This window comes from Mesoplodon mirus (assembly GCF_964341445.2).
Source record: "Mesoplodon mirus genome assembly, chromosome: 12".
Classification (NCBI taxonomy): Eukaryota; Metazoa; Chordata; class Mammalia; order Artiodactyla; family Ziphiidae; genus Mesoplodon; species Mesoplodon mirus.
In genome coordinates this window covers 56,017,864-56,044,133 of record NC_138988.1, presented here as the reverse complement: position 1 = coordinate 56,044,133, position 26,270 = coordinate 56,017,864, and positions in this window count along the sequence as shown.

The following is a 26,270-nucleotide window of genomic DNA, read 5'->3' as shown; positions in this document are numbered from 1 at the left end:
TCTTCATTTGTTAGGTCTGGTGGGTTTTTATCTTGCTCCTTCTCCTGCTGTGTGTTTTTCTGTCTTCTCATTTTGGTTATCTTACTGTGTTTGGGGTCTCCTTTTTGCAGGCTGCAGGTTCATAGTTCCTGTTGTTTTTAGTGTCTGTCCCCAGTGGCTAAGGTTGGTTCAGTGGGTTGTGTAGGCTTCCTGGTGGAGGAGATTAGTTCCTGTGTTCTGGTGGATGAGGCTGGATCTTGTCTTTCTGGTGGGCAGGTCCACGTCTGGTGGTGTGTTTTGGGGTGTCTGTGGACTTTTTATGATTTTAGGCAGCCTCTCTGCTAATGGGTAGCGTTGTGTTCCTGTCTTGCTAGTTGTTTGGCATAGGGTGTCCAGCACTGTAGCTTGCTGGTCGTTGAGTGAAACTGGGTGCTGGTGTTGAGATGGAGATCTCTGGAAGATTTTCGTCATTTGATATTATGTGGAGCTGGGAGGTCTCTTGTGGACCAGTGTCCTGAAGTTGGCTCTCCCACCTCAGAGGCACAGCACTGACTCCTGGCTCCTCAATTTGGAATGATTCGTTGTGTATTCATGTATTTCACAGATGCAGGGTACATCAAGTTGATTGTGGAGCTTTAATCTGCTTCTTCTGAGGCTGCTGGGAGAGATTTCCCTTTCTCTTCTTTGTTCTCACAGCTCCCAGGTCTCAGCTTTGGATTTGTCCCCGCCTCTGTGTGTAGGTCGCCGGAGGGCGTCTGTTCTTCACTCAGACAGGACAGGGTTAAAGGAGCAGCCGCTTCGGGGACTCTGGCTCACTCAGGCTGGGGGGGAGGGAGGGGCGCGCAGTGCGGCATGAGCCTGCAGAGGCAGAGGCTGGCGTGATGTTGCACCAGCCCAAGGTGCGCCGTGCGTTCTCCCAGGGAAGCCGTCCATGGATCCCGGGACCCTGGCAGTGACGGGCTGCACAGGCTCCCTGGAAGGGTGGCGTGGACAGTGACCTGCGCTCGCACACAGGCTTCTTGGTGGTGGCAGCAGCAGCGCCAGCGTCCCATGTCCATCTCTGGGCTCCGTGCTTTCAGCCGTGGCTCACGCCCGTCTGTGGAGCTCCTTTAAGCAGCGCTTTTAATCCCCTCTCCTCGTGCACCAGGAAACCAAGAGGGAAGAAAAAGTCTCTTGCCTCTTTGGCAGCTCCAGAGTTTTCCCGGACTCCCTGCCGGCTAGCTGTGGCACATTAGCCCCCTTCATGCTGAGTTCTCGCCGCCAGCCCCAGTCCTCTCCCTGGGCTCTGACCGAAGCCGTAGCCTCAGCTCCCAGTGCCACCCGCTCCGGCGGGCGAGCAGACAAGCCTCTCGGGCTGGTGAGTGCTGGTCGGCACCAATCCTCTGTGCGGGAATCTCTCCGCTTTGCCCTACCCAGGTACGTGGGGAGTTTCTTGCCTTTTGGGAGGTCTGAGGTCTTCTGTGGGAGTTCCACGTGTAGCTGTATTTCTGGTGTATCTGTGGGGAGGAAGGTGATCTCCACGTCTTACTCTTCCGCCATCTTCCCCGGAAGTCTGGACTCCTACAGCATTTTCTTAATGGGCCTTCCTGTCCTGGTCCTGCAAATGTCTCCTCAGTTCCAGCCTTCGTTCATCTCTGTGACTTCCTCCATATTCCAGATTTGCTATCATCCTATCTTGGACCATTGCAAAGACCTCCTAAATGCCACCCTTGTCTCTCTTGCCAGGCTTCAATCCATAAGAGTTCATAAGACTCAGAGTGTGTTGCTTGTCTTGGAGAGTCTCCCAGAGGTCAGGGGAGTCCTCACCCTGGAGGCGTAGACGCTGGCGGCAGACAGATTTGGGAACTCCTTTCACTGTGTGGTGAAAGCCGCTGCGGGACCCTCTCTCTAATTGTGTTTTTTTTTTAATTCTAGAATTTCCTTAATTTGTCATAGATTCAAGTTCTCTGGTGAAATTTTCATCTTGACTATTTTCTTGAACATATAAGTCAGTTATTTTAAGTCCATGTCTGGTAGCTCATATATCTTCATCACCCTAATGTCTGTTTCTTTTCATTACCTTTTCCCTTCTGTCTCTTTATATGCCTGGTAATTTTGAACTGAATGCTGGAAGTTGTATTTAACAAATGTTAGAGTCTATGGATGCTGTTTTCTTTCTCCAGAAAGGATTTTGTTTAGTTTCTGGCTAAAAGATTAGAGCTGATTTGAGGTTGCATTTCCGTTCTTGTAAGATCTGCTTTATTGTAAACATGGAATGTAATTCTGCAGAGATTTGTACCAGATGAGCCCTAGATTTCTGATTTTGTCCCCCCCAGCCTGACACAAGGTCAATAGGTCTGCTTAGCTGGCAGCTGCTTTCTGCTGTTTTTCTCCAAATTGGCCAATTTGTTATGTACACTGATAGATGATTAGATTGATAGAGGTGGTGTAGAAAGCTATTCTCACCTCAGTGATTTCTTGTTTCTGGTCAGTAGCATCATGGTCATTCAGTTCCATCTGCCCTGATAACTCTGCAATGCCTTCAAACATCTCTGATTGCTTTTTTTTTCTTTAAACATCTCTATGGGAGTATACTTGCAGTACAATAGTGTGTTAGTTTCTGCTTTATAACAAAGTGAATCAGCTATACATATACTTATGTCCCCATATCTCTTCTCTCTTGCATCTCCCTCCCTCCCACCCTCCCTATCCCACCCCTGTAGCTGGTCACAAAGCACTGAGCTGATCTCCCTGTGCTATGTGGCTGCTTCCCACTAGCTATCTATTTTACGTTTGGTAGTGTATATATGTCCATGCCACTCTCTCACTTTGTTGCAGCTAACCCTTCCCCCTCACCGTATCCTCAAGTCCATTCTCTAGTAGGTCTGCATCTTTACTCCTATCTTCCCCCTAGGTTCTTTATGACCATTTTCTTTTTCTTAGATTCCATATATATGTGTTAGCATATGGTATTTGTTTTTCTCTTTCTGACTTACTTCACTCTGTATGACAGACTCTAGGTCCATCCACCTCAGTACAAATAACTCAGTTTCATTTCGTTTTATGGCTGAGTAATATTCCATTGTATATATGTGCCACATCTTCTTTATCCATTCATCTGTTGATGGACACTTAGGTTGCTTCCATGTCCCGGCTATTGTAAATAGAGCTGCAATGAATATTGTGGCACATGACTCTTTTTGAATTATGGTTTTCTTAGGGTATATGCCCAGTAGTGGGATTGCTGGGTCATATGGTAGTTCTATTTTTAGTTTTTTAAGGAACCTCCATACTGTTCTCCATAGTGGCTGTATCAATTTACAGTCCCAACAACAGCGCAAGAGTGTTCCCTTTTCTCCACACCCTCTCCAGCATTTATTGTTTGTAGATTTTTTGATGATGGCCATTCTGACCAGTGTGAGATGATATTTCATTGTAGTTTTGATTTGCATTTCTCTAATGACTAATGATGTTGAGCATTCTTTCATGGCTTTGTTGGCAATCTGTATATCTTCTTTGGAGAAATGTCTATTTAGGTTTTCTGCCCATTTTTGGATTGGGTTTTTTGTGTTTTTGATGTTGAGCTGCATGGGCTGCTTGTAAATTTTGGAGATTAATCCTTTGTCAGTTGCTTCATTTGCAAGTATTTTCTCTCATTCTGAGGGTTGTCTTTTCATCTTGTTTATGGTTTCCTTTGCTGTGCAAAAGCTTTTAAGTTTCATTAGGTCCCATTTGTTTATTTTTGTTTTTATTTCCATTTCTCAAGGAGGTGGCTCAAAAAGGACCTTCCTGTGATTTATGTCATAGACTGTGCTGCCTGTCTTTTCCTCTAAGAGTTTGATAGTGTCTGGCCTTACATTTAGGTCTTTAATCCATTTTGAGCTTATTTTTGTGTATGGTGTTAGGGAGTGTTCTAATTTCATTCTTTTACATGTAGCTGTCCAGTTTTCCCAGCACCACTTATTAAGAGGCTGTCTTTTCTCCACTGTATATTCTTGCCTCCTTTCTCAAAGATAAGATGACCATATGTGCATGGGTTAATCTCTGGGCTTTCTATCCTGTTCCATGGATCTATATTTCTGTGTTTGTGCCAGTACCATACTGTCTTGATTACTGTAGTTTTGTACTATAATCTGAAGTCTGGGAGCCTGATTTCTCCAGCTCTGTTTTTCTTCCTCAAGACTGCTGTGGCTATTCAGCTTCTTTTGTGTTTGCATCCAGATTGTGAAATTTTTTGTTCTAGTTCTGTGAAAAAATGCCAGTGGTAGTTTGATAGGGATTGCATTGAATCTGTGGATTGCTTTGGGTAGTAGAGTCATTTTCCTAATGTTGATTCTTCTAATCCAAGAACATGGTATATCTCTCCATCCATTTGTATCATCTTTAATTTCTTTCAAGGTGTCTTATAATTTTCTGCATATAGGCCTTTTGTCTCCTTAGGTAGGTTTATTCCTAGATATTTTATTCTTTTTGTTGCAGTGGTAAATGGGAGTGTTTTCTTAATTTCACTTTCAGATTTTTCATCAATAGTGTATAGGAATGCCAGAGATTTCTGTGCATTAATTTTGTATTCTGCTACTTTACCAAATTCATTGATTAGCTCTAGTAGTTTTCTGGTAGCATCTTTAGGATTCTCTATGTTTAGTATCATGTCATCTGCAAACAGTGACAGCTTTACTTCTTCTTTTCCAGTTTGGATTCATTTTATTTATTTTTCTTCTCTGATTGCTGTGGCTAAAACTTCCAAAACTAAGTTGAATAAGAGTGGTGAGAGTAGGCAATCTTGTCTTGTTCCTGATCATAGTGAAAATGGTGTCAGTTTTTCACCATTGAGGAGGATGTTGAATAAGAGTGGTGAGAGCAGGCAATCTTGTCTTGTTCCTGATCATAGTGAAAATGGTGTCAGTTTTTCACCATTGAGGAGGACTGTGGGTTTGTCATATATGGCCTATATTATGTTGAGGTAAGTTCCCTCTATGCATACTTTCTGAAGGGTTTTTATCATAAATGGGTGTTGAATTTTGTCAAAAGCTTTCTCTGCATCTATTGATATGATCATATGGTTTTTCTCCTTCAGTTTGTTAATATGTATTATCACATTGATTGATTTGCTTATATTGAAGAATCTCTGCATTCCTGTGATAAACCCCACTTGATCATGGTGCATGATCCTTTTAATGTGCTGTTGGATTCTGTTTGCTAGTATTTTGTTGGGGATTTTTGCATCTATGTTTATCAGTGATGTTGCCATGTAGTTTTCTTTCCTTGTGACATCTTTGTCTGGTTTTGGTATCAGGGTGATGGTGGCCTCGTAGAATGAGTTTGGGAGTGTTCCTCCCTCTGCTATATTTTGGAAGTGTTTGAGAAGGATAGGTGTTAGCTCTTCTCTAAATGTTTGATAGAATTCGCCTGTGAAGCCATCTGGTCTCGGGCTTTTGTTTGTTGGAAGATTTTTAATCACAGTTTCAATTTCAGTGTTTGTGATTGGTCTGTTCCTATTTTCTATTTCTTCCTGGTTCAGTCTTAGAAAGTTCTGCTTTTCTAAGACTTTGTCCATTTCTTCAAGGTTGTCCACTTTATTGGCATATACTTGCTTGTAGTAATCTTTCACAATCCTTTGTATTTCTACAGTGACAGTTGCTACTTCTCCTTTTTCATTTCTAATTCTATTGATGTGAGTTTTCTCCCTTTTTTTCTTGATGAGTCTGCCTAATGGTTTATCAACATTTTTTATCTTCTCAAAGAACCAGCTTTAATTTTATTGATCTTTGCTATCATTTAATTTCTTTTTCATGTATTTCTGGTCTGATCTTCATGATTTCTTTTCTTCTGCTAACTTTGGGGTTTTTTTGTTCTTCTTTCTCTAATTGCTTTAGGTGTAAGGTTACATTGTTTATTTGAGATGTTTCTTGTTTCTTAAGGTAGGATTTTATTTCTATAAACTTCCCTCTTAGAACTGCTTTTGCTGCATCCCATAGGTTTTGGGCCTTCATGTTTTCTTATCATTTTCTTTTTTTTTCTTTTTTTTTTTTTTTTTGCTGTGTGTGGGCCTCTCACTGTTGTGGCCTCTCCCGTTGCAGAGCACAGGCTCCAGACGCACAGGCTCAGTGGCCATGGCTCATGGGCCCAGATGCTCTGCAGCATGTGGGATCTTCCGGGACCGCAGCACGAGCCCGTGTCCCCTGCATCAGCAGGCGGACTCTCAACCAATGCGCCACCAGGGAAGCCCTCTTGTCATTTTTTTTCTCAGTATTTTTTGTTTTCCTCTTTGATTTCTTCAGTGATCTCTTGGTTATTAAGTAGTTTATTGTTTAGCCTCCATGTGTTTTTATTTTTTACAGATTTTTTTCCTGTAGTTGATATCTAGCCTCATAGCATTGTTGTCAGAAAAGATACTTGATACGATTTCAATTTTCTTAAATTTACAAAGGCTTGATTTGTGGCCCAAGATATGATCTATCCTGGAGAATGTTCCATGGACCCTTGAGAAGAATGTGTATTCTGTTGTTTTTGGATGTAATGTCCTATAAATATCAATTAAGTCCCTCTCATTTAATGTATCATTTAAAGCCTGTGTTTCCTTATTTATTCGCACTTTGGATGATCTCTCCATTGGTGAAAGTGGGGTGTTAAAGTCCCCTACTATGATTGTGTTACTGTAGATTTCCCCTTTTATGACTGTTGGTATTTGCCTTATGTATTGAGGTGCTCCTATGTTGGATGCATAAATATTTACAATTGTTATATCTTCTTCTTGGATTGATCCCATGATCATTATGTAGTGTCCTTCTTTGTCTCTTATAACAGTCTTTAAGTCTATTTTGTCTGATATGAGAATTGCTACTCCAGCTTTCTTTTGATTTCCATTTGCATGGAATATCTTTTTCCATCCCCTCATTTTCTGTCTGTATGTGCCCCTAGGTCTGAAGTGGGTTTCTTGTAGACAGCATATATACGGGTCTTGTTGTTGTATCCATTCAGCCAGCCTTTGTCTTTTGGTTGGAGCATTTAATCCTTTTACATTTCAGGTAGTTTTCTTTATTTATGTTCCTATGGCCATTTTCTTCATTGTTTGGGGTTTGTTCTTGTAAGTCTCTTCCTTCTCTTTTATTTCCTGCCTAGAGAATTTCCTTTAGCATTTGTTATAAAGCTGGTTTGGTGATGCTGAATTTGCTTAGGTTTTGCTTGTATGTAAAGGTATTAATTTCTCTGTCAAATCTAAATGAGATATTTGCTGGGTAGAGTAATCTTGGCTGTAGGTTTTTCTCCTTCATCACCTTAAATATGTCCTGCCACTCCCTTCTGGCTTGCAGAGTTTTTGCTGAAAGATCAGCTGCTAACCTCACGGGGATTCCCTTTTGTGTTACTTGTTGTTTTTCCCTTGCTGCTTTTAATATTTGTTCTTTGTATTTAATTTTTGATAGTTTGATTAATATGTGTCTTGGCATGTTTCTCCTTGGATTTATCCTGTATGGGACACTCTGTGCTTCCTGGACTTGATTAACTATTTCTTTTTCCATATTAGGGAAGTTTTCAACTATATTCTCTTCAAATATTTTCTCAGTCCCTTTCCTTTTCTCTTCTTCTGGGACCCCTACAATTCGAATGTTGGTATATTTAATGTTTTCCCAGAGGTCTCTGAGACTGTCCTCAATTCTTTTCATTCTTTTTCCTTTTTCTGCTCTGTGGTAGTTATTTCCACTATTTTATCTTCCAGGTCCCTTATCCAATCTTCTTCCTCAGTTATTCTGCTATTGATCCCTTCTAGAGAATTTTAAATTTCATTTATTGTGTTGTTCATCACTGTTTGTTTGCTCTTTAGTTCTTCTAGGTCCTTGTTAAACCTTTCTTGTATTTTCTTCATTCTATTTCCAGGATTTTGGATCATCTTTACTATCATTATTCTGAATTATTTTTCAGGAAGACTGCCTATTTCCTCTTCATTTTTAGGTCTGGTGGGTTTTTACCTTGCTCCTTCATCTGCTGTGTGTTTTTCTGTCTTCTCATTTTGGTTATCTTACCGTGTTTGGGGTCTCCTTTTTGCAGGCTGCAGGTTCGTAGTTCCCGTTGTTTTTGGTGTCTGTCCCCAGTGGCTAAATTTGGTTCAGTGGGTTGTGTAGGCTTCCTGGTGGAGGGGACTAGTGCCTGTGTTCTGGTGGATGAGGCTGGATCTTGTCTTTCTGGTGGGCAGGTCCACGTGTGGTGGTGTGTTTTGGGGTGTCTGTGGCCTTATTAGGATTTTAGGCATCCTCTCTGCTAATGGGTGGGGTTGTGTTCCTGTCTTGCTAGTTGTTTGGTATAGGGTGTCCAACACTGTAGCTTGCTGGTCATTGAGTGGAGCTGGGTCTTGGCGTTGAGATGGAGATCTCTGTGAGATTGTCACCATTTGATACTATGTGGAGCTGGGAAGCCTCTTGTGGACCAGTGTCCTGAAGTTGGCTCTCCCACGTCAGAGGCATAGCCCTGACGCCTGGCTGGAGAACCAAGAACCTGTCGTCCACATGGCTCAGAATAAAAAGGAGAAAAAAAGAAAGAACGAACAAAGAAGTTAAAATAAAGTAAAATAAAATAAAGTTATTAAAATAAAAATAATTATTAAGAAAAATTTTAAAAACAAGCAAATAAAAACACCGAACAGACAGAACCCTAGGACAAATGGTAAAAGCAAAGCTATACAGACAAAATCACACCCAGAAGCATACACATACACACCCACAAAAAGAGAAAAATGCTCCCAAAGTCCACCTGCTCATTTTGGGATGATTCATTGTCTATTCAGGTATTCCACAGATGCAGGGTACATCAAGTTGATTGTGGACATTTAATCCTCTGTTCCTGAGGCTGCTCGGAGAGATTTCCCTTTCTCTTCTTTGTTTGCACAGCTCCCGGGGTTCAGCTTTGGATTTGGACCCACCTCTGCCTGCAGGTCGCTGGAGGGCGTCTGTTCTTAGCTCAGACAGGACGGGGTTAAGGAAGCAGCTGATTCGGGGGCTCTGGCTCACTCAGGCCGGGGGGGAGGGAGGGGCACGGAGTGTGGGGCGAGCCTGCAGTGGCAGAGGCCAGTGTTATGTTGCACCAGCCTGAGGCACGCCGTGCGTTCTCTCGGAGAAGTTGTCCCTGGATCACGGGACCCTGACAGTGGCGGGCTACACAGGCTCCCGGGAGGGGAGGGGCGGATAGTGACCTGTGCTCGCACACAAGCTTCTTGGTGGCGGCGGTGGCGGCAGCAGTGGTCTTAGCGTTTCATGCCCATCTCTGGGGTCTGCGCTGATAGCCGCGGCTCGGGCCCGTCTCTGGAGCTCCTTTATGCAGTGCTCTTAATCTCCTCTCGTCGTGCTCCAGGCAACAAAGAGGCAAGAAAATGTATCTTGCTTCTTCGGCAACTCCAGACTTTTCCCCAGACTCCCTCCCGGCTAGCTGTGGCGCATTAGCCCCTTCAGACTGTGTTCACACAGCCAACCCCAGTCCTCTCCCTGCGCTCCGACCGAAGCCCGAGCCTCAGCTCCCAGCCCCCACCCGCCCCGGCGGGTAAGCAGACAAGCCTCTCGGGCTGGTGAGTGCCGGTCGCCACCGATCCTCTGTGCGGAATCTCTCCGCTTTGCCCTCCGCACCCCTGTTGCTGCGCTCTCCTCCGTGGCTCCGAAGCTTTCCCCCTCTGTCACCCGCAATCTCTGCCCGCGAAGGGGCTTCCTAGTGTGTGGAAACCTTTCCTCCTTCACAGCTCTCTCCCACGGTGCAGGTCCCATCCCTATTCTTTTGTCTCTGTTTTTTCTTTTATGTTTTGCCCTACCCAGGTACGTGGGGAGTTTCTTGCCTTTTGGGAGGTCTGAGGTCTTCTGCCAGCGTTCAATAGGTGTTCTGTAGGAGTTGTCCCACATGTAGATGTATTTCTGATGTATCTGTGGGGAGGAAGGTGATCTCCGCGTCTTGCTCTTCTGCCATCTTGAAGCTCCTCCTCTCTGATTGCTTTGAAGAGAAGTTATTAGTTTTGTTTTTCTTTGTTTCCCATTCCATCTACTTTTTCCAGTTGCCCTCAGTAGGAGGATTTATCTGACAGAGTTGATACATTAGATGCAGAAGTGCAGGTTTTAGAGGCCAGATCTAGAAGTGGTATATGTCACATTCTTTCAGATCCATTAACTAGGAAAGAGCTCATGGCTCCTCTCAGATACCAGTTGGGCCGTGAAATGTAGTTTTCCTGTGTGCCCAGGAGGAAAATATGACAGTTTCATGAAAATATAGCTTTTTTTTTTTTGCTATAGGAAATGACTTGTGGATTTATTATATACTTTGCAGGTTTCACTATTATCTTTACACATTTTCAGCACAATTTTAAGCTAATGCTTTAAAGGTAAAGAAGAGTCCATAGAATAGTCTGTGTATAATTTTTTTTAACTCAATGTTTATTAAATTCCTTCTTGTTTTGTTTTGTTTTGTTTTGTTCTGGTACATTCACACCCATCCTAGTCTTTTTTTAAAATTTTTATTTTATATTGGAATATAGATGATTTACAAGCCATTCTAGTCTTGAATCCTCACATGAATCCTGCAAAATAAGTAGTCTTATTTTCCACATTTTTTTCAAATGGTGAGTATGAGACTGAGGTTGTTACTGAATTTGTGCTGTGTGATGTGGACTAAAGACTGATTAATTAATTCCGTAAAATGATTGTTAACAGTTGTTCTAAGTTACTCTTATAGCATCTCTTTGCAAGATAATATAGTAACTGAAATCCAGAGCTCTGGACCAGGCTGCTGGATTTCAATCCTGTCTCCACCACTTCCCGTTTATCAACCAGTAGGCAATTTACTTCATTTCTCTGTGCCTGTTTCCTCCTCTGTAAAATAGAGTTGATAGTAGATTGTTGTATTGAATACATTAACTTGAAAAAAGCCTATAAATGGGAAAGAATTTGAAAAAGAATTGATATATGTATATGTGTAACTGAATCACTTGGCTGTACACCTGAAACTAACACATTTAACAGTGTAAATCAACTATACTCCAATATAAAATAAAAAAAGCAAAGAGCCTAGAAAAGTGCCTATTACATAATAAGCACTCAATACTAATTAACTGTTAATATTATGCAGAAGCTGATGATTGCATTGCTCTTTCTATTACAGATTTACATAATGCTTTGTTTTGTAGTTTTGTAAGAGCAGCACTAGAATGTAAGTTCCCTCAGTTCAGGGACTGTTTTCCTCAGTGGGAAGGTACCAACTAACGGTGTAAACTATCAAACTTCAAATCATAAAAGGAGAAAAATTTGGCTCCCCTTTTTCACTTATCCCCTTCAGTTCCAGGCAATAGTGTCTATTATATATTTTTTCCCTCTTTTGTTTGCCCATTTTTAATTTTTTTTTTGAAAAGAAACTCTTTTCTCCACTGTTAAAATCCTAAGTAGTTCTGAATATATTGGTTACTAATGTATCTCTCTTGAATTGGAGATCACTGTGGAGCATGATTAAAATGTTGGGAGGAGCTTGTGTAACTTGGACAAGGTGGTAGATATTTATTTTCTAACTTGGTGAAAAAATTATACTTTTACACTGTCACAAAGAGCTTGTGCTGTGACTTAATGTTTCCCAATTTAGGTCCTTGATATCATGTACCTTTGATAGTTCTTTCCTATTGCTGATTTTTTTTCCCCTTTAGAGGTAAGGGAGGCATACATTTCTGTATTTGTTTGCACTTTTGTTCTGCTTGTGGTAGTATCTCTCTTATCACACAAAATATAGTTACCTGTCAATCAATGCTTATGAAGCACTTACTGCATCTTTATTGCACGTCACTAAAGTCTGATGATCGGAAAATGTGTGCAAGGAAAAGGAAAAGATCACATATTAAATCGTTGGAACTGAGTTAACATGTGCAAAAGCACGAAAAATAAGTGAGGTCTTGCTTTCTTGTTATTGTTATTATCTGGTGTATTAGTTGCCTATGGCTGCTATAACAAATTACCACAAACTGGAAGCCTTCAAACAACAGAAACATATCCCCTCTTAGTTCCAGAGGCCAGAAGCCCAAAATCGAGGTGTCAATGGGGCTGGTTCTCCCGGAAGCTCTGAGGGAGAATCTGTTCCCTGCTTCTCTCTCCTGGCCTCTGGGGGCAGCTGATGATCCTTGGCTTGTTCATTACTCCATCCTCTGCCTCTGTCTTCATATCACCTTCTCCTGTATTTCTCCTCTTCTCTTAGAATCTTCTCCACTGGTAATGACACTTGCCATTGAATTTAGGGCCCACTCAGATCAGCCAGGATGATCTCATCTAAAGATCCCTAACTTGATTACATCTGCAAAGACCCTTTCTTTTTCCAAATAAGAGCACGTTCTGAGTGGACATATCTTTTGTGGAGCCGTCATTAAACTTACTACATCTGGTACATGTTATTTTTCTTTTTTCAAGTTTCCTAAAAAACTCCCTCAAGGACAAGAAACAGATTTTATATGTCTTTTGTTCCCTAGAGCCCAGTTGAAGGCTCTACCCAATAAAGCCCTTTTAATGTATAAAGATGTATATGTATCTTAATGTATCTTAAGAGGTATGAAAGGAATGGATGGCAGAGAAACAGAAGTATGTGATGATATCTTTGGAGTCTAGCGATGAGATTGACAAACAGGAAAACAGCGTGGTGCGAGAGTAGTGAGTGCTATGACATGGTTAAGTCTATTCAGAAAGTCATCTGATTCTAGCCTGGGGGAGTTGGAAAGGCTTTCTGGGGAAGGAGGCGTAGCAGGTGAAATCCAAAGACCTGCGTGGACAAGGAGGAAGTGTATTCCAGGCACACAGAACAATACACGGGAAGATTTCCAGGGTGAGGTCTCTGGGGCCAGCAGGAAGTATTTGGTGCATCTGGAAGATACGGTGCACGGGGTGGATGTATGACTAAGGGTTGGTGAGCAGACAGCAAACAGCAAGGAATATGACATTGGGGTTTCATGAGGGCTGGACCATGAAGGGCCTTGCATGCTCTACCCAGGAGTTTGTATTTACTCATAAAAAGCCCAAATCATTTGATGTGGTGGCTAAGAGAGCACCAGATGGACATTTCATAAAACTCCCACTGGCCATAGTGGTGAAAGGCATTGGCTGTTAGTGAGACTGGAGGCAAGATGGTCAGTTCGGGTTGTTGGAGGAGAGTAACGGTGGTGTCACAGTCGATCTAGACAGAGGGTGGAGGTATTGCGTTTCATCATTATTAAAGCGATGGATGGCTGTTGGTCATGGTGGCTGATTGGAGTGAGACCATACGGAAAAGAGAGGACTCAAGGGTGATTTTTATTTTTATCTTTATATTTTAAAAATGTTATTGGAGTGTAGTTGATTTACAATGTTGGGTTAGTTTCTGCTGTACAGCAAAGTGAGTCAGTTATACGTACACATATATCCACTCTCTTCTAGACTCCATTCCCACATAGGTCATTACAGGGTACTGAGCAGAGTTCCCTGTGCTCTACGGTAGGTCCTTATTAGTTATCTATTTTATATATAAAAGACAATTTTTAAATGTTTGGTTTGTTTGACTCTAGTGGACAAGTAGTGATGTTGTTCATGGCCACTGAGGACAGAGAAAGAGGGACATTGAAACTTTCAACCTTATTTCCCTCCTCTGTACAAAGGAGGAAGTGATCCCTGCCCTTCCCCCTCTCACAGCATTACTAGGACCAAAAAAAGTATTTAAAATGCTTTTAAAATTATACAGCAATTTCCCAAATAACTCTTTATGATTGGTTTACATTTAACCAAAATTTATAATTAAAACAAAAATTATAAAGCATATAACTATATGAAGGCAATAAAGACATATTTTTTTAAATAGAAGGAACTAATCTTTTGGCAAGAATTACAATCCAGGTTCTCCTTTCCCTCTCTCTGCTTTTCTATCCTGCATCCTGATTTCATCACACCATGGACAGAAGAAAAAAATCCAAAGTTATTCTCTAATGCCTGTTGTTCCTCAGTGCCTTGCAACTTCACCACGGGATTGATTGTCCCACCTCCACCCAGGCACACGTGTACTGTCCCCCCTCCACATGAACACACACAGGGAATGAACTCAGGAACCCCTGGTTAAGATCTTGGGCAGCATGTCGGTCTTCTCATCTGTAAAATGGGTGTAATTTTATCTGTCTCACAGACTGAGGACCAAATGAAATTAAATACACATGACATATGTGTGAATTGCTACTTACTATACCTGGCAAAAAGTAAGAACTCAATAAATAGGACCTTATTATTATTATTATTATTATGTAAGACAAACTCTGTAAACAGATCTACCTTGCCCTTGGAAATCTTTATTTCTTGCTTGGCCACATTACAAGTTACTGGCGACCCCCAGGGACTTTGATCTCTACATTCACACTTACCTGTGTTGACAGATGACCTGGTTTCCCCTGCCCCACCCCACCCACATCTTTCTTAATTTCTATAACATTTAGGGTCTGTCTCACAACATTTCATACTGAATGATTGAACTATCTGCTCTATGTTCACGTTGTCTTTATAAATAGACCCTAAATTCCATAAGTGGATATATCTAGCAGTACGCCCAGAAAAATACAACAAATGGGATGAGTTGATAATAAAAGGGTCCTTTCTCAGTATCTCTCTCCTCTTTGGGAGCCTTGTTGAAGTTCTGACTTCCCTGTCCTCTCTCTGTCTATCAAAATTAATCTGCAAGTTCTAAAGGAAGAAAGAAAGTGAAAAAATGAGGAATATGTAACTTTTTAAAACCTTGGTCTCAAAACGGGGAGAATGTTGGTTTTAGAACATTTTGCTCTTCTTGGATGTATTTTCTTTCATTCGCTGACAATTCCAAAATTGCAATAGTAATTGCGTTGTTCCCCCAAATGCCCTAGTTAGAACCAAAGCCAAGATTATTTTATCAGGCTATTAGGAGAGAGCTGTAGGAGGAGCCCATAAAACGTGCTTTCTTGATAAGAATGCAGATCATCTCACAGAGGAAGGAAAATTAGCCTCAGGCAGCAGAAGTCTTTGCTAGACAGCACTAGAAGCTTCTGCAAAGTGCCTGGAGCAACACAGAGCAGTTGCACTAAGAGGCTGCTTCACATAGAAGTATGTTTATGTGGCGACTCTTTAATTTCATTTTCTAATTCTATTCATGGAATCTAAAGGTTGTATAACTTGGGCAAAAGACTCAGGCATCCTTCTGAGTACACACTCTGGTATTTTTAATGAAGGCAAATGTACTTCACCTCTTCAAGCTCAGTTTTCTTCTTTGTGAAATGCGAATGAAAATATTTCCACCCAAAGAGAACATGTAATATCTTTCCCTGTAGGTATTTGGAAAGCAATAATAAGACAACAATCTGTCTCTTGGCTCTTTGAGCCATTGGAAGCTACATATAAATGTGTTGGCAACTCTTCCAACTTTATACACAAGTATAATTAAAATAAAATTAAAACATGATGATCATATCAAAGATTTATTTAATTCATTAATGAGGGAACCAGCAGGATGTTAAAGCTGATTCAAAGAGAATTTGAAAATCTCATTTTATATAGGCCCTGAAAGAATTACTCCTGGAAAAAAATGTTAAATTTAGATACAAAATTTGTCTACTTCCTTCAGGGCAATAAAACTGGTAAAATGGTGAAAATATAAGTAATAAAAATGGTCATTTTGGCATTACCATTTCTAGTGTTCAGGTATCATTTGCGTTTGTATCAGAGAAAATCTAAAGTTAACATTTAACTTCAAAGATTACAATTCCTAATCAAGGGAAATAGCTAATCAAACAAAGGTACCTTCTCCCAGAAAATTAAATAATCCTGGGGACTTCTGTCTAGACAATATTCCTCTGACACTGAAAGGATGTGCGGTCATGATTTTATCTTATTCCCAAGCTTTGAATATATACTTTCATATTACCTATTTGTTTTCCATATTTCCTATCATTCCCATTCTGGGTTGGTACCTTCAATTATTTTTCTTTTTTTACTTCTCTTTGTCCCTATAAGTCCCCCTGTCTCTAACTCTCTTTTCCCATCAGTCATTTATTGACCAATTACATACGTCGATCTTTTCCAATTCTGCTTTCTCTTTGAGTCATTATTTGAGTCTGCCTTAGTCCTTATACTAAAAGCTGACTTAAACCTAATTGGCTATGCACAACTAGCTTCATTTTAGTATTAGAGATGGTAAGATTCACTATTTCCCTCCCTATATCTCTAATGAGCTATAAGGAAAACAAGTCTCAAACAGCATTCTTCCATACATCTAAAATCTAAAGCAAGCAAGCCCAAAGTTTTATAAACTTAATGAAATCCTGGTTCTCTGTCCTTTTGTCCACTCCCAAATCACCTGGTATGAAAATTTCACTTAAGGCAAATGTGAAATATTCTGTGGCATACAGACTCTTTAGAATCTTCTAAACCAGCAACCCAGGACGAAGTAGGAATTAAACATAGGGAGCTATTACTAAGGGTAGGAGGTGTGCTAGAGTTTTTAAAATTCTCTGTTCATGTAAGAGTAGGGATATATTTGCCATATTCTAACCCATCCTTGTATATTGAAGATTGTCATTTTCACCAAGGAAAGCCCATATCTGATACCCATTATGCTTATTAACAAACTATTGATTTCACCAATGACAATCCATTTATAACATTTATGACGCTAATTAGCACACTTCTGGGTTGATCAGAGATCCAGCTAGCTGAAGCCTTGTGGATGCCATCTCTGGTGTGTGGTCTTCTGAATAAATGTCAACTAACTACCGCTGGAGTGTCCTCACATCGAGGAATTATCTTCCCCAAGGGTGTCACGTTCATTTAGATTACACAGGCTTTGCTGGAAGTAGTTTGAAATGTAAATATATGTCATCACAATCTGGGTGACCTGTTTCTAAATGGAGATATCACAGCCTGCCACTCTCTGTGGAAGGCAGGGGTGACATGGTACTCACCACCATGAAAGTTTCCTGTCTCTAGACTCCGGAAGTTGGGGTAGTGACAACACTTCTTTGGGGATCCAGGTCCCATTAACCCTGGCCATCGGGAATTGAGCAAAGGAGGCACATGAGTCTGAATGTCTTCCTGGAGAGTTGGGGTACCCCCAGGATGAGCCCCCATTGCTCAAGAATTGCCAAGGCTACTGGCTACTGGGAAAAGATGAGGAAGCGAAGCAATGCTTCCTGATCTATTGTAAAGAAAGAATGTCTTTTTATATTGGTCATTTCTTATGGGCACTAGCATCTGTCAGAGCTTCCGGGAAAAATAAAGACCAAAACACCTCTGGTTTAAATTCAATTGTAATTGTGTCAGGTTTTATATTATGATAAAATCTTGGCCTCCTTACAAGGAGGTTAAATCCCTAGTTGATTCAAAGTGAATTTCGTTTCTCCAAAGATGAGCAGAATGAGACAAAAACATGACCCATATTTTTTCTCCTCAGAGTCCAAATTCTTGCTCTATTTTATTTTCCCCTCCCGTCTATCTTAGGAGGTTTTCTCACAGCCAACAGGGTGGAGGTGCGCTCTTGCTGCTTGGGGAGCAGAAAAATTCATGGCTTCCTTCAGCAGAAAAGATCCTGGATTATTTTAGGCAAAGAGAGCAGCCTGGAGTGATTCACTGGGCTTGCTTTGCCCCATCCAGAGCTTTTACCTGTTTACGACGATATAATTTCATTTGCTTTTAGAGATGCACTTTATGCCTCTTCTGTCAGACTAACTCAGAAATATGTCCACCAAGCAATCTACTTCACCCCTCTTGCCATCTACATTGCAGGAGGTGGAGTCAGAGGCTGATTTCTGCTCCTCCCTGGGTAAGCAGAGGGGTTGCAATAGTTGCTGAAACCCCCAAAATGGGGGGTTCTGAAAGTTTTGACTCTATGCAGTGCCATGGTCTGCATGCCAGGACTTACCTCCCTACAACTGAGAAAACAGTTTAGGTGATTATTTCAATAAATGTCCTAGAGTTAGAATAATTTTTGCCATGCGGGTGGTAGTATACAGTGTGGGTTTTGTTTGTTAATCTCAGCCCAGGTTTCATCTTACTTTATTCCATTTTTTTCTCTTTATATTTATTTCCTAAGTTTTAACATTTTTAGTGTACTTTTTAGAGACTTTACACATATGCAAATGACTTTAGTGCAAACATAACAAGCCCCCATGGATGCCCCTTCCACTCATAGATCATCATTGTTTTCCTCAGATTTGCTGATTCCATTCCTTTGCCTTCCTTTCCAGAAAGAACCATTCTCATGAATGTGATGTTTTTTATTCTCATGCATGTTTTCATATTTTTAATACACATATCTATAAATGGTACATAGTTTTGGCAGGCATGTTTTAAAATTTTATAAATACTCTATAGTTTTCTTTTGTCTGATTTTGCCATAATTTATTTATCCATTTTCTTAGGATGTTTCCAGTTTTTCACTATCACAAACAATGCTGCAAAGAGCATCCTTATCCATTTTTCCACATATAAGTGTTCTTCAGAGGCTCAGACTACAATGGAATTGCTATGTTTTTGGATATGAATATCTTCAACTTTACCAGATATTGTGGAATTGTTCTCCAAGGAGAAATGTTGGCGTTCTTTATATACTCTGGGTACTAAAACATTGTTGGTGATATGCACAGTAAATGCATTTTCCAATCTGTGGCTTGTCTTTTCCTTTTGTTCGTGTGGGTTTTAAAAGTAATTTTAATTTCAATGTATTCAAAGGTATCAAGTTTTCTTTTATGTTTTTTGCATTTTGTACCTTGTTCTAAAAATCCTTTCCTTTCACATGGTTGTAAGGATGTCACCATCTCCCTCACTCTCTGGTTCCTTTGTCTATGAGATCAGGCTTCATAGGTGGCTCCAAGCACTGGCTTAATCCATGTGAATCTAGATGCAAGATTTAGCACATCTTGATATTCTCAAAATGCATTAGTGAGCTAGGTAGATTTTACAGTAGGGACCAAGAAGGAGCTCACGTCTAGTCCACAATAGATAAAGCAACCCCTCCTGTTAGCTATTTCTGTTCTCTCCCTTTGTTAAATTGACCTTACTAGCACTTTCTCTGCCAGAATTAGTCCTGATTTTTTCTCCCTTTGGGGAGCAAAAATAACTCTTTGCTTCATGAAAAACTCCACCTGTTTCACTATAAAGCTTGGGTGACAGTTGACTTATAAATTGCCAAGAAACAGCATATACAAGTATCATCTCAATTACAGTGGCTCTCTCATGTAAAGAAATTCTGTTAATCATTTATTCATTTATTTAAATCATATTTATTAAGCACTGACTAAGTGTCAAGCATTATACAAGACACTGAGTGAACAAAACAATGTCCCAAGTGGAAAAGATAAATGAAGGCAATCTGGGAAGTCTTCTGTGAGGAGGTAACATGTAAAGTGAGATGGGAAGAATAGGGAACTAGCCATTTCAAAGGGGGGAAAACATCTAACAGGAGGCAAATGGCACATGCAAGAGCCAAATGCAAGGAAAAGGTCTTGGCATGTAGGGGCAACTAAAAGGATGACAATCATCACTAAAAGGAAATGTTGAAGGAGGAAAATGATATGGAATGTGGATGGATGTGGATGGAGAGCAACATGGGTGAAATTATTTAGTGCCTTTTGGGCTTTCATAAGGAGAGGCTAATTTGATTTGATGTGTGTTTTTAAAATATAGCATTGGCTGTATTTTGTTGATAGACTGGCAGTAAATGCTATAGAAGAAGGAAACTGATTAGGAAGCTACTGCTGGGGTTTAGGTGAGATGTGGTGATGACCAAGATTATTCTGTGAAAGAAGAGATGTAGAGAAATATATCTCAGAGGAAGTGATGACAGGATCTTCTGAAGAGATAAAGAGAGTAAGGAATCAAAAATGGTTCCCTGTATTGCAATGTGATTAAGTGTGGGACATTAAGATGGTAAGGCCACCCCCCCCAGGTGGGTTTAGGATAAGACAGAGATGGTGGCAGTCAAGAGTTTTGTCTTATGCACTTCACTTCTGGTGCCTATGGGGCATCCCCTGCAGACATGCAGTATTCAGTTGGATCTAGAGCTCAGAGAAGAGGTGAAGTTAGGAATATCAGCTGGTAGGAAATGATATTTTCTACTTCATGAAGGAGTGATAGATATATAGGTAGGAAAAGGGAATGAAGGAAGATCTTGCTTTATATTCAGCCTAATTTTTAGATTTGAGTGACTACCAGCCATGGCCTTGAACTTCTGTGCATGGATGGGGATTTTGGACAGACTAACTCAGGAAGCCCAGGAAAAGACAAAAGATGGCAATCACCCATTTGGTCCCATTTACACATCTCATTATTCCTCTAGGGGTCTGTTGGTTTTTAGAATTTTCAGTTAAGTGCTAGAAAGTACCAATGTACTTCAAAAGTAATAAGGTTGCACCCTTTAAAGGAAAATTTGGATTATATCATTGAAGGTTTATTGAGAGACTTGTATCTTACAATGTGTGTGTCAATAGGCAGCAAAGCTGACATGCCTGTGTTTGAGCAACATTAACAGTTCCAAAATTTTACTGGGTTTCTGTTGATATTCCCAAAGTAGATTTGTTGATTATTTCTACGTAATTGACAAGGAATCTGGCACTTCAGTAGATTGTGCTTACTTTTTCTTATTGTAGTTAAAGTGATGAATTGTTGAGCTTCTTTGGCAGAATCATCTGTATGGTCATTGAAAGATTTATTTGCAGCTTATACTTGTGTTTTCTCTCAGTGCCGAGTCCACTTATGTTTACCTTCAGCTGCAGCTTGCAGACAAAATTCTGGACTCAGTCATCCTGTCTTACAGATGACAAGTATACCTATTAGTCAAAAATATTGGGTGCCTACTATGAATCAGCTGCTGTGGTACCCACGAGAGTCACCATAAAACTAGGTCATCATTCTTGAATCCATGAAACTTACAGTCTGGAAAAGAAACAGTCTTGTAATTACCTACATATACTGCAAGATAGAATGGGAAAATGGTTATAATAGATTTTTTAAAATATGCTGAATCACTTTCAGGTAACAATGTCTGCTTGACATGGGTTTACAAAATATCTTTAATGAAATGAATAAAAGCTAGTAAAAACTAGCACTAAACAAAAAATAGATCACCAGTAGAATAAAATAAGGAAAGGGAAAATAATTGAATGCCCCAGATTTCCCCAAGTGGCAGCAAGAAAATAATTAAAATACTATAGTGAGACGTGGCATATCTCTGAACCACAGCTCCAAGATTTCAGAAGCAATACTGGTGAGTATACTATTCAAGGTAGGTAACTGTTGAAACATGCAGTGATACAACCTCAGAGTTTAACATGTTACATGCTGCTTTCTTGCTCATTACACACCAACATGGTTACTCCATTGAGGTAGCTTCCAGGCTCTTTCCATCTATGGATCCTTCTTCCTCTAAGGTCTCAGGGTCCTCTCCATTAAGGAGAAGAAAGTTAGAAAATCACAAACGGTAAGTTGTTATGGAATAATCTTGGAAGTGGCTGACCTCACCTGGTCAGAAGACCTCTGAGACACGGCCCCCCTTAACTGCAAGAGAGGCTAGGAAATGTAGTCTGTGCATGCCCAGGAGGAAAGGAAAAGTTTTGGCAGATATAACATCTTAATCACAGAGAGTCTACAAAAGCCCTAAAATTCCCATTCATCACCCTCAAACTGGAGAGAAGTGAAGCAAAGGACTTCTTCCATTTTCTCTTTTCACTGGGGAAGTAGAAGAGTTAAATGAGAAGTGAACAACCGAGGATGACCCTCCCTGAGGGAGGACAGGCTCCAGGGCTCCCCCAGGAATGGGGAGCACTCAGACTATCTGCCAGGGTGATAGAACACGCCACCACTACACAGATGTCACAAACGCTGGTTTAAAACAGTCATCTATCAAAATCCGGAGACATTAAAGATCCCCATTTAAGAAGGGCTGCTCACAGCCTCAAGTAAGTCCCCTCTTTCCTTCTCGTTCAGCCACTCCACTCGAGCTCTCCAGGTCCACCAAAACAAAAGCAAAAACAAAATTAAAAACAAACAACCTGCTAGGACCTGGAATGCCCATTTGTCGTTTAGAGGGATACGAATAGGTCTCAGTGGAAAGGAACTTAAGGGGAACTCACTCTCTCACACTGTAGCAGATCAAATAGAAATTCTGGACAAGTGTCTCATGATAACCATGATACGACAAAGAAAACCCCATGGCAACTATAAATACACTGCAAGGAGGAGAAAACATAAGAAGAAAAGACAAAGAACCTAGTCTAGAAGAATACTGTAACTCAGGGAATAAAAGAAAATCCCATGAATATCCCTTATACCATAGAACACTGTGATAGAATTGAGAATTTAATTTTTTAAAAAACCCAAAAAAACTCAAAGATGAAATCATAAGGTAACAGGGTGTGGTCACAAGGGCCAGTGACCCTGGATGACCACAATCTCATTGTTGATCCTCAGGGCACAGAGCAAGGCAGAAGAAGGCAAAAACTGGACCAGATAGACGATAATCACCATGCTAATCTACTCAGTAGAAGGAATTTAGTGTTTCCTAAAACCCAAGGATGGAAATAAAGCCAAGCTTCCAGTAGAGAGCAGAGCCAAGGCTTGGGAAGTCCCGAGGACTCTCACCATTTCTTGCCTCTGCTGTTGTGCTGTAAAAGTTCTTATTCTCTAAAGAGTCTTCACAGATTCTGAGTCCACATGGAAGAATATGTTTTATGTTATGCTTCCAGTAACAGACAGACTCTCTACCTGACCCTCAATCACAATTCCAAACTCCCAGGAGAATAGTCTGATAGCTCCAGCTTCTGTTATGTGCATCACCTTGGTCCAGTTGGCTTCAGAGAGGCATAAAGTCATAAGGCAACACTAATTCACAGTTCCTGTGTGGGAACCAGATGCCAGCACTGGGCCAAGTGCTCACCATGGGGCATCTCACATCACCTTTGCACAGGAGAGAGAGCACTAATGTCATTATTTTAAATGGGTGATAACACCATGGCTCGGAGAATTTAAGTTGCTTGCCCAGTGTGACAGAGGTGTCATGTTTCAGAGCCAGCTTCAAATCCAGGTGGCCAGCTCCAAAATTTGCTCTCAATCTCTATGCCAAATCCCCAGTACGCACAGGAGCCAGTTACCAAACAACAGAGGATGGTGGTCTATGGATTGGACAGATTCCCTAAAAAAATGAACATTATTTTCCTAACATTTCTTTGGGATAAACTCTTAAATGTAGTCTTACTGGGTCATTGGATATATTACTCAGTGATTCTCCTGAAAATCTGCTCCCATTTACATCCCATGAGAAGTGTATGGAAATGCTTCTCTCATCACATTATTGCCAACAGTGAGTACTAATATTTTACTTCATCTTTGCCAGTTGAGTAAGGAGATGGAGTAGGAAGACTTTATTCCGACTGAGGGGTTGGGGGAGTCTTCAGAGAAGAGGTCAATGTGGGCACATGAGAGCAAAGCAGACAGGCCAAGAAGTCCATGGTGATGTGGAAAAAAGCCTCTGGATGGCTTGAAAACAGAGTGTAGAGGGCTGTACTGAGCAATGATTCCAGGGAACCATGAAAGCCAAGGTGAAGTATTGTGACCTTCTCATAAGCGTTTTAGAGAGGAGAGGTGTTGTTATTCAACAGAAATAAAGTAGTCTCTAAATAATCTTTGTGTGAGATATTTGCCTAAGACAGTTACCTTATACACACACATTTACATTCACTATATACATTCTTTCCTTCACCACCATTCCTCCCCACCATACAGTCATTTTCAGACAAGTAACTCTTTTGTTTTAAGAATGCTGATGGGATTCATATAGGATTGCCTGTATTACGGTAAAAGCATTTTACTAATTGGATGACAGGTGTGAGGACTTTTCAGCTTTGAAATGCATCCGACTAGCAACATTTGCATTCTATGAGAAATCTATGCTAATATTCACACTCCAAGGAGAAGTTTAAATTGCAAATTTTGAAAAGCTTAAAGTCAGTAAATAATATTTTGGGGAGAGGGGTGGCAGTGCCACAGTGATATCAGTGAGGAAGGCTAAATGGCAGGAATGCAGTTGCCAGGTGTGAACTCTGCTGAAGCTGAAATCACCCGTGATGCCTGGGACTGGAAGTGAATTCTGCTTCTTGCTCACAAGCTTTAGAGTGCATTAGAATCACCTGGAGGGCTTGTAAAAAATGAAGTGCTGAGCCCACCCCCAGAGCTTCTGACTCAAGAGGATTGGGGGTTGGCTGAGAATACGCATTTCAAAAAAAATTCTCTGGTGATGCCTGTCCCAGTAATTACACTTTGAGAGCCATTTCTCTAGAAAAATCCTAATAGTGTACTTGTTTGTCAAAATGGGTGGAAGTGGGGACTGTGGACAAGATGGTGGAGTAGGAAGACCCTGAACTCACCTCCTCCTACTGGTACACCAAAATTACAACTATTTACAGAACAACTATTGATGAGAATGACCTGAAGACAAGCAGAAAAATCTTACACAACTAAAGATGTAAAGAAGAAACCACAACGAGATGGGTAGGAGGGGTGGAGTTGTGGTATAGACATACCCCTCAGTGGGCAACCCACAAATAATAGGAGGATAACCACAATTGCAGAGCTTTCCCCAAGGAATGAGGGGTCAGAGTCTCACAATGGGCACCCCAGCCCAGTGGTCCTACAATGAGAACACAAGCCTCCAGAACATTTGGCTTTGAAGGCCAGCAGATCTTGCTTTCAGGAGAGCCAGAAGGTTGTTAGAAACAGAGACTCCACTCCTAAAGGGTGCACACAACAACTCACACATTCTGGGACCCACGTCAGAAGCAGTAATTTGAAAGTAGCCTGTGTCAGACCCACTTGCTGATTTTGGAGAGCCTCAGGGAGAGGCAGGAGGCAACTGGGATTCATATGGGAGACATAGATGTTGGCAGTCATTTTTGGAAGTTCATTCTACCATGAGGATGATGGTGCTGGCAAGCAACATTTTGGAATCCTCCCTCTGGCTTATTAGTGCAGGGGTCCAGCCCCACCCACCAGTGGGTCAGCACCAGAAATGGGACTCCCCAGTTCTTGCAACCAGCCATGCCATGATCTGGCCCCATCCACAATCAGCCAGCTGCCTCTGCACTAGGTAGGACCTGGCAACCAACTGGTTTGGGGGCCAGTCATGCCTACCAGCATGCCCACAGTGGCTGGCCCTGCCCCAACACAAGGACCCACACAGCCCACAGAAAGGGTACCCATAGAGCCTATAGCTCTGGTGAACAGAGGGACATGTGCTGCTGGACCCCATAAGACACCTTCTACATAAGACCATTTCTCCAATATTGGAATATATAACTGACCTCCTAATACATAGAAATAAAAGCAGAGAATCAGGCAAAATGAGGCAACAGAGATATATTTTTGAAATGAAAGACCAAGATAAAAACCCAAAAGAAGAGCTAAGTGAAGTGGAGATAAGTATTCTTCCCAAAAAAGAATTCAAGTTAATAAAGATGGTCCACAAACTTGGGAGAAAAATGGATGATCACAGTGAGTAGTTTAAGAAAGAGTTAGAAAAGATAAAGAAGAAGCAAACAGAGCTGAAGAATACAGTAACTGAAATAAAAAATACACTAGAAAGAATCAACAATAGATTAGAAACTACAGAGGAATGGGTTAGTGAACTGGAAGACAGAGTAGTGGAAAACACTCAAGCAGAATAGAAAGAAAATAATTTAACAAAGTAAGGACAGTTTAGGAGACTTCTGGAACAGCAGCAAGTGTACTAACATTTGCATTATAGGGGTCCCAGGAGGAGAAGAGAGAGAGAAAGGGAAAGAGGACATATTTGAAGATATGATATCTAACAACTTCCCTAAGCTGGGAAAGGAAACTGACACCTAGGTCCAGGAAGCACAGAGAGTCCCAAACAAGATCAACCAAAAGAGGTCCACACCAAGACACAGTGTAATGAAAATGGCAAAATTAAAGATAAAGAGAGAATGTTAAAAACAGCAAGTAAGAAGCCACAAGAACGACAATAAAGCTAGCAACTGACTTTTCAGCAGAAACTCTAGAGGCCAGAAGGTAGTAGCATGATATATATAAAGTGATGAAAGGGAAAAACCAACAACTAAGAATACCCTACTCAGCAATGCTCTCATTCAGATTTGAAGGAGACATAAAGGGTTTCACAGATAAACAAAAGCTAAAAGAGTTCAGCACCACAAAGCTGGCTCTGCAAGAAATGTTAAAGGGACTTCTCTAAGCAGAAAAGAAAAGACACACCTAGAAATGTGAACATTATGAAAGGAAAAATCTCATTGGCAAAGGCAAATACACAGCAAAGGT